Source organism: Amblyomma americanum, chromosome 8 (assembly GCF_052857255.1).
Source record: "Amblyomma americanum isolate KBUSLIRL-KWMA chromosome 8, ASM5285725v1, whole genome shotgun sequence".
In the NCBI taxonomy this organism is placed as follows: domain Eukaryota; kingdom Metazoa; phylum Arthropoda; class Arachnida; order Ixodida; family Ixodidae; genus Amblyomma; species Amblyomma americanum.
Genome location: NC_135504.1, coordinates 126,705,096 through 126,714,680, shown reverse-complemented (window position 1 = coordinate 126,714,680; position 9,585 = coordinate 126,705,096). Strand labels below are relative to the sequence as shown.

At 45.6% G+C, this 9,585-nt stretch overlaps 1 long non-coding RNA gene across 1 annotated transcript; it reads left to right on the top strand.

Annotated features, from left to right (window-relative positions):
- The first annotated feature begins 5,004 nt into the window (after window positions 1–5,004).
- On the top strand, window positions 5,005–9,585 carry LOC144102068 (uncharacterized). The gene is made up of 4 exons (XR_013308165.1): window positions 5,005–5,376; window positions 6,550–6,607; window positions 7,488–7,653; window positions 9,507–9,585. It is a non-coding gene; the product is annotated as an uncharacterized LOC144102068 (long non-coding RNA).

The window sequence follows — 9,585 nt, the reverse complement described above, 5'->3', positions numbered from 1 at the left end:
CATCCAACGCTGCCCGAACGGCGACGTTTTCCGCCGGCTAGCGAGCGGAGGTTTCGGGTGGCACCCTCCATCGTCTCTTTAAGACGGTTAATTACTCGGCCCTTTAACTGACACTAGGGTAAAATAAAGGCCCCATTGTGGGGCTGAAAGCTAGTGTACTTGGGACTAAAATATAGACGTCTTCCTTCTTCCGTGGTTGAGGAGAACGGCCCATAAGTTTCTAAAACTGCGTCGCTGCCAATAAATGCTTCTCGTGTGCACATATGGGCCCTGCTTGCTGTACTTCTGTAACATGTCCGCGATTGATATTGCACGCGAATAAAAACGAGTGTTGCACGACTGTGTTTCCTGCGTTATTCACATTGCATGTGTTTACTCGTTCGCAAATGTAGTACGTACACAGCGAGAACACCTAAATATAATCCAATAAAATTAACCGAAGCGTTTCGCCTACTTTATTAGAGAAAATGTTACCGAAAAAGTACTTCATATATATATAAAAGATATCTATGTACAGCACAAGTTTCGTGTTTCGAAGCACGAAGTTGTGCTGAATTTCAGAGCAGCTTTCGCGCAAGCGACAAGTGCTAAATGTGCAGCTCCTCGACAGAGACTGAAAACAAACCCTGAAACCTATAGTCAGCTGCCTCCATGACAGCTTTGGTCGATTACAGCTGAACGAAAGCAAAAATGCACTAGTCCTCTTGCCGATGTTGCGAGAGCGTTGCGGCTCGGCGGCACCCTCCCGACTTGCAGCGCTCCATGCGGCGGCCGTCGGCATTCATCGCTCGCGGTGCCACCAGGAAGGCCACGGTCGGCACACTAGCCAGTATATTCTAGGCACTGTACAGATACTGCGCCATTTCCTTTCCCTCAAAACCAATTGTTGTTGTTGTTATTATTATTATTATTATTATTATTATTATTATTATTATTATTATTATTATTATTATTATTATTATTATTATTATTATTATTATTATTATTATTGATGGCGGAGAGTCCGGGCCGCCGGACGTGCAGATGGTGTAGATAAAATAGGGAGGAGGGAAGCGAGCCAGAGGTCCTGGCGTTGCTCACTGGCATGTCGGCAGTGTCTCTATGAGGGAAGAGGAGTCACTGGTTCCCAGAGACGTGGAGGCGGAGTCACCGTAGAGGGGTGAACGGGATAGGGCGTCGGCATCGGAATGCTTACGATGGCCAGAACGATAGACGACTTCAATGTCATATTCTTGTGAACGCAGCACCCAGTGAGCAAGACGGCCAGAGGGGTCTTTGAGGGAAGACAACCAGCAGAGGGCATGGTGATCAGTTACAACAGCGACCATATATGTAAGGTCGCAACTTTCCAATAGGCCAGATGATTGCCAAGCACTCTTTTTCCGTTACGGAATAATTCTTTTCAGCTTTTGTCAAAGTGCGGCTGTCGTACGCAACAACATGACCGGGGAAGCCGAGTTTCCGTTGGGCACGAACAGCGCCGAGGCCGCCGCTGGTATCAGTGTGAATTTCCGTGCGTTGGCTGGGGTCAAAATGGCGAAGGATCGGAGAGGACACAGGAAGGCGTTGAAGCGTGGAGAACACGGCATCATAGGCAGATGCCCAAAACGAGAGGCTGACGTCGCCGGCAAGCAGCTCAAGTCAGTGGCGACCGCAACCCGCTGGCGCAGGAAGCAACTTCGTCATGCACGCGGGAACGGTGAGTTGAAGCCAGCTGTTTCTTCTGGACATCATAACTTTGGCAAAGTTGGATCACGTCGACGACTGCTTGCGGATTGTTCGCGAGCAACATCTGAAACGCGTCTTCGGAGGTACTCTTCAGGATGTTGGTAACTTTATCGGGCCTCAGGCATCGATGGGTTGATGCGCTTGCATATATCGACATCATCCTCGATGGGTTGCCCGTGCCAAACGTACCATAGTTTGCGCTCGACCCTCTTCGATCTTTCAGATAAAATCTGTGGCTCTTTATTCAAACCTTCTAAAGTAATTACCCTTATTAACCTTGGCGAAAGAAATTTCCGGTCATGTGACAACCCTTCGAATTTATCAGGGTGCAGGTGTTTGTATCAGAAATAAAATTACACAAAAACAAATATTTTACTTTTGCTTTTGAAAATTTTTTAGAGATAATGGATATGCATTGTGATTTTTATTCCCACCGCAAAAAAAAATGTAGCGTAAAGTTCTTGAGTTGCTTTATGTCATTATTTTTCCCCCCAAAACACCGTTTTTGCTATTTTTTCATACTCTTTCGGGACATTGGCGAGCAACATCACTTGTTTCACCGCTCCTCTATACTATGTACTATCTCATTAAATGGCTTAAAAGTATGATACAACACAGTATATTCCAGAAAAAAATGTCGAACTTAAAAAATTGTGCTGTGTGCACGCCTCTGCCGGTCCCCGAGAGTCATACGCTGCCAGCGAAGCGAGCTGCAGCAAACATTAAATAGATAAGAGTGCTCGAGGGGGCTCTGTGTCGTCAATGAAGCCTGTGTGTTGGCCGGCTGGAAAATCAAAATCGGTCCACGGCGCCGTGACTATACTCTCGCGACGGCTTAATCGCAGTGGCTGAGTACGCATGACGAAGGGAAACGAAGTTCTGTCGTCACCACTGCTACGTGGACCGATCGCTGGGCAGCGCAAAAGCTGTGCTCTGATAGCGGCAGCAAGGGGCAGGCTGCGCGCTTTAAGACATCAGCTACTTCGTGACTGGAGACAACACGAGAACCTATGCAAACAAGTCAATCTGCGTCCTCTGAAAATCGCCATGGAGGTGAGCAGTTACCCTCCTTCTGCATGTATATGCGTAATTTATACCACACATTAAACGGTAATTGCATGAGGCTATGCTCCTCGCGACGCGACGTACGATGGTGTGCGAGTGGCGCTGGCACACGACACGAAGCCAGAACAGCCTTGGCTATGGGGAACCTGCGCTGCCAAGGTGGCACTGCAATTGTTCCATTCGGTGACTCAAAACTGCTTTTGTCAGCCGCTTGGGCCGCTGCAAACGCGAGAACACATTCTGCGCAATTAGATACCCGCGCTTGGCTGACAGCATTCATTGCCTGGCTTCCCTCGGCGTAGCCCAGATAGCTGACGCATGGCACGCGCGCCTTCGACAGAGCGCGGAGGCTCACGCCAATAAGCGCCTGAAGGTGGCGCGGAAACGTACTAAGAGTACTACCCAAAACTGCTGGCTCCTCTCGCTAGGCAGTGTGTCATGGCGCTGCAATCGGCACCGCAAACTTCAGCGCAAGTTCTCCATAGAACAGCGCATTTTCATTGTAGCATTCATTGCTACCGCTTCAATATTGAGTCGCCTGGTGTTGTCACGATTGTATGACCACACTAGTAGCCCGTCAGGATTGATAAAATCAGTGATGAAAATCAGTCTATGATAATACACAAGCGCAGTGGCGCTAACTGTATTTTAAGGTGCTGATACCATTGATAGCTGATCGATATATAGGCCACAACATCTTTTCTCTTTCTACTAGCCGCCGCTTTGGCTGAGTGGTTATGGTGCTCAGCTGCTGATCCTACAGAAGCGGGTTCGGTCCTGGCCGCGGCGGCCACGGCCGTGTTCAGTGCTGTGGCAACCATGGGTCGAGGTGCAGCGCTCAACTTCAGAAATTCTTTCTTGCTGAAAACAAAAAAGGCTGCGATAAAAAAACGCTGAGCAAAATTTCAATGCAACTATAGGTACCAATTGAGCTACAATTTATATTTTCACTAGGAATGCCTCTTTACAAAATTTATGCCCGAAAACGCTGCACAGTGCAAATTTTTAAGTTCGACAATTTTTCCTGAAATCTACTGTGTTGTATCGTACTTTGAACCGTTTAATGAGATAGTACATATATTATATATAATATTATATTATATATAATATTATAATTTATAGTACATATATATTATAGTACGTTGGCGAAACATGTGATGTTACTCGCCAATGTCGCGAAAGAATATGAAAAAATTCCAAAAGGATCTTTTTGGGGAAAAATAATGGCATAAACCAACATAAAAACTTTTGCTACAAATTTTGTGGCTGCGCAATTAAAACCCACAACGCATATTCATTATCTCTAAAAAAATTTTCAGCGCTACAGTAAAATATTCGACTTTTGTTAATTTTTTAATGAGCCCAACTTTTGCACTCCTCTGACAAATTCGAAGGGCTGTCACATGACCAGGAAATTCTTTTCGTCAAAGTTATTAAGTGCAACTTCTTTAGCCAGTTCATTTAAGAGCCACAAATTTTATCGAAAAGATTGGTGGGGGTCGAGCGAAAATTCTGGTATGTTTGGCATGGAATGACCCCGTGTAACCGCGCCAGTTTGGTGCGGGTGCTGGACGTGGTCACGGAGGCGTTGTTCGGTGCTGCGCAGTTTGCGCACAGCGGGGCGGCCGAATACCTCTGAGAAACTGGTCTTGAAGGAAGTCCAGGTAGGCAAGTCGGTCCCGTGGCTGCGAAACCGCAAATTAGCCCAATAATCATAATCATCATCAGCCTGACCACGCCCACTGCTGGGCAAAGGCCTCTCCAATGTCTCTCCACTTAACCCTGTTCTTTGCCAGCTGCGCCCACCATATGCCTGCAAATTTCTTAATCTCATCCGTCCAGCTAGCCTTCTGACGCCCCCTGCTACGCTTACTTTCCCTTGGAATCCACTCCGTTACCTATGAGGTCCAGCGGTTATCTTGCCTTCGCATTACATGTCCTGCCCAAGCTCATTCATTCCTCTTGATTTCGATTATAGGATTTCAACTAGGATCAAATTATACGCTATGATAAAGCTAGTATTTGTAATTAAATAACCTATTTTACCGTTGCGGCATTGTTACTCTTCATCTTACATTGGTTGTTTTACATTTAGAGTATTACTAATTGCTATTCTACACACTAGCGTAGTATTATGAAATGTTCTACTCCAATAGTGGAGTCCTGCGGGAAATGTCTCTCTACACTGTAAAAACCGTCATTTTGACGGCCACCTTTTTATCTATTTTGACGAGCCGCCGGCGTCAAACGGGAAAGACGGAGACTTCGCCGTGAACGAGCGGGCGAGGAGAAAGAGACGGAGAGCGCAACACAAAAACGAGAAACTCTATTGGCTGGCGCGTAGGGGTACGTCATGTGAGACGTCATTCAACGCGCGCTTCCGGCCCCCGCGGCCGCTGTCAAGGAAGGAGTCCGGTTGTCGTGGTTCCCTCTCGCTTTTCTTTGTGCGCGCTGCTTCTGCCCGGGTGTGCGTTGTGCTTTTTGCGCCATTTTGCCTTTTTGTGTGTGGCGCGTTGGAAGGCCGCGAAGACGCAATCAAGGAACGTATGGGCTGCAGCCGAAAATCAACTGCAGCGGGTTAAGGTAAGTGTTCTGCTTCGTTCGTGCAGTACGCGTTCTGTGAGGCACATAGATACGAGGAGCACGCTAGTTCTCACGCGTAATGTATACACGCACCGATGGCCGTGGGCCCGAGATTGCCGTTCAGAGACGAGCTTCTACGTAAAGCGGAAACCACACAACCGCGGTTTTTCGCGCGTGGTCCTTCGTGCGTGAATCGCGGCCTCATGGTTCAGCCACGTGCAGCGATCTTCAGGGGCGGCGCGCGCCCACGTGTAAAAAAAAAAACTTCCTGTGAGGAACACTGAAGCGTACGAAGAGCATTGGCGCACGTTAATTGAAGAAAGTCGAAGAAAGTCGTTTATAGTATCTCTATCATGCGGGCACATACAATCGCGATCGAGCCTGACTTTCGGGCACGATTACTGCTACGCGGGCCAAGGATCGAAATCGAATTGGTCGAGCTCTAGCGCGCCATGCGCCTCTGTTTAAATGCAGAACACCTTATGAATGGGCTTAATGGGCAGTAAAAATAGTCGTAAAAACCATTTTTTACATTTTCAGTTGTAATTCAGGCCAAGACATGTGCTATGACTACCATGCTGGCCATCTGCAGCTCCCTTGAATACATGGTGTCGGCACTACTGTCGTTGGTTCGTAAAAGTATTCGTGAATAAAAATCAGACTACTTTTCGTGCACTGATCAGCTTTTTTCTCTTTTATCTCTTACGCTCTCTCTTTTTTGTTGTTCCTTGCTTCCTGGCACACCGAGCCCCATACGTCGGTGTCCGGTGGCGATGGGGCAGCTCAGTGTTTAGTTCGTGTACTGATAGTGTGCAGTTTCAATCTTGTATAGCATTAAGATATGGGCCTAATTATTTCAGCAATAGCTTTTTCCAAATAAATTCTGTTCATTTTTATACCTTATTGCCTAGCCTCAAACAAGGGCCAAAAATTTCTTTCGACTGGTGTATCCATTAGCTGGGAATTATTGAATCAAGTAAATTTGTAGTCTTGTAATTTTATGCCGCATTTTCATCCATTTCTGCTGAAATGATACTGTACCCGAGGTGTAGAAAGTGCCTTGATGACAGCAGGATCGTTGGAAGTATGGTTATGATTTATTATTGAGATGCGTGTATCTGATCACTGATGTTTTCTCTGGAGTCTAATAACACGTGGCTTGTGATTTCCCAGCATGCAGCTGAAGGGGGGCTGGAAGGACTGCCAACAACACCGCACCTTGCTGCGATTGGTGTGTATTTGTCATTTATAGAACTTTGGCTCAAAACATGGCTTGTACAGTGTATTTTAATATTCTACGATGTAACCTGATTTTGTGTAACTTCACTCTACTTAGTAGGACATATTCAAAACTTAGGAATGAGGCTAGCCGTGGATGAAAGGCTTAATTGCTGCTTCATCTTATGTATGTGCAGTTTGTTTAATAATTAAACATGATAACAATGTGCAAGTTTGGCCAGTAGTTTTCCATTCTTATTAGAGTATACAAAAAATTTGGAACTCAGTAGCAGTACTGTTGATAATTGGGGAGGGTGGGGCAATCTTCGCACGATAAGGTGATATGCCAGAGTTCATCGAGACTAATGTGCGGCCTTTTGACTTGCCAAAAGCATGACGTTTTGCTAGAAAGCATGAACGAAGCTGAGCTTGGGTTTTCTCATCAATATCATGGCAGGCTAGGTACAAAATGGAGGGCCTTTGAAAAGTTGCCTCTGTGCTTGCCCAAGTTTCGTTACCTCATCACTATTCCCCATTATTTAAAAAAAAAAACGAAGTATTCTGTCGACAAAGTTAATTCTTTTTTGTCGTGCAATATTTGTAAAGCTTTTTCCATAAACAAGTTCTATGTAGTATATTTACATGAAGCAAGCATCTTCAACAGATATAATTAGTGGCGTGTAAAGCACTGATAAGGGAGGGCATGTTGCATGTGTCTGTCCACTGCCAGGGTACCATAAGGCCTAGCAACAAGACCCAGTATGGCTTTTTACGAGTACATTTGAATTCGGCTTCTCTCAGTGGACACATCGAAGGCCATAGAGTTACTCGAATTATTAGATCACCCCTTTAGTGGGTAGCGTTTGCGTGTGACTAATTTTTTTTCCTTGCAGGATCAAGCACGGGGGACATAAAGAAGATCATCGTTGCAGTGGATTCTGTAGAATTCATTTCTACAAGAAGTCTTGAGAAGGCCATGGGCCTCCTCCTTGGTGCCTTCTTTGTGTTCAATGTTGCGTACCCTCCCGACTGCCCCCTCACCATGGAGTTTTTGCAGAGGTAAATGAGTGAATGTGGATGATGCGTTTGATAACAATCGGAATCTGAGGCAATAGTGTGAGCAGCAGGCTTCTTTTTCCTGAGGAAAGGCACTCGCCCTCCTTAGCCAGTGCCTGCAAGTGATCAGTTCTGCCCTGTTCCCCTGAAATTCTGATGTCGTCACATACATTCCTCTCATGCATTTCTTCGTTCTCTGGCACAGCACCGTGTTGCTTTTTTGGCACAGCTGTATGGTGATTTGCCAGTCACAGGCGTCTTTAGAAAGTAGAATGGCAAGATTATTGACATAGTGCTGCTTGCCAGCAGTACATTCTAACAAGCCTTGCACATTGGCTAGCTCTGGCAGTTGCGAGATGAAGGTCGGACTTTTGATTGCACCCAGTTCTGGTACTCTGACACTTGCAGAACTGCGGATTTGATCATTGTCATGTGATGAATGCACCAGCCTGGCAGTTTGCATTGCCTAAACTTGGTCACGTGTCCTGTGAGTGCATCTAGATAACACTTTTCGGTGTTTTGCTTATTTTTTTGGTTGGCTACTGCAAGAAAGGGGCTAGGACGAAGAACCAGATGGGACGGGCGACTGTCAATTATTGCTAAATGTAATGTGAGCAGCACTTTTATAAGTACCGACGTCAGGAAAAATAGGAGCGAGGATTAAGTGTAAATGCAGTTATTTTAAGTCGCTCTACTATGTATCGTGTCCACTGGCTAATGTCCTAGTGCAACATTACAGTGTGTCTGACTATGGGTTGCGTCCACACATGTGGCACTAAGTTGCCGGATGCCTGTCTGCACTATTACAGGCCTCAGGTTCCCTTGTTACCATTGATGCAGTGCTCGCTCTAGCCTGTGTACAATCAGCCCCGAGAAAGTAGAGCTCTCTACCTCACCTTCTGGGCACTCAACAAACCTTTTGCAATGATGAATGTCAGTTTTTTCATTTTGCATTGAAACGGGAGACGTGACACATAGGCAGGACAGCTTCACAGGTACTCTCACAACCATTACATGGCACTTTCCCCTTTCACCTGGTGATCTTTTAGGGGCTGGCAGGGTTATTAGCCCCTTTAAAAAAAAATTATGCTGTGATCCCATATTTGTCCAGAATTGCTCAGTACTTGAAATGGATAGGTGAAAGAGCCATCGTAAAGTCTGCTATGTCGGCACCTGAGAAGTTGGCCACCCTTTGTGTCAACAGTTGCAGTGTAAAAGAAAAAAAATTAAGACATTCATCATCGTGACAGGTTTGTTGATTGCTCAGAAGTTTTCAGGTGTGAAATTCCGCTTATTTGTTGCCAAGGGCACAGAAATTAGAATGAGCATTGTGCAGATGGTAAGATGATGAGGCATGATAATGAGGTTTGTAAATGTATGCATGGCTGCCACATGTGTAATTGCAGCCTATACCTGGACATCAGGGTGTTACATCAATACTGACCTATGTTTGCGGCTGACAGCAGAAAACACTGAAATGCAGCAAAATGCTCTTGCATAGTTATGGTTTCTAGACTCTGTGCATGGTCCCTGTACATGATGAGCACCTATTGTTACTAGAAATACTATCAGGTGTGTATGTGCAATTGTGGGCTGTTTTTACGAGTTATAATAATGGTTACATTTAGGTACATAATCTATTGTTAGTGCATGTATATGTAGCTATTTAAGCGCACTACTAATGTGCTCACATTTGTTGCTACCTGATTTTAATCTCGTCTTTTCATTTCGTAATACTGTGTGTTGCAGAAGGTAGTGCAGTTCACACATTCATGGCATTTCACGCGTGTAGGCAGAGTATGTGATTGGCACAGTTTATGGAGCATGGATTTATTCTATCCTCGTTTTGTTTCCAGGTACCTTGGGCAGATCAACCCAACGAAAGGGCGCGGCAAAGGCAGGGCCTGCGGAATCGCACCAAAGTTGCTGAGTCTG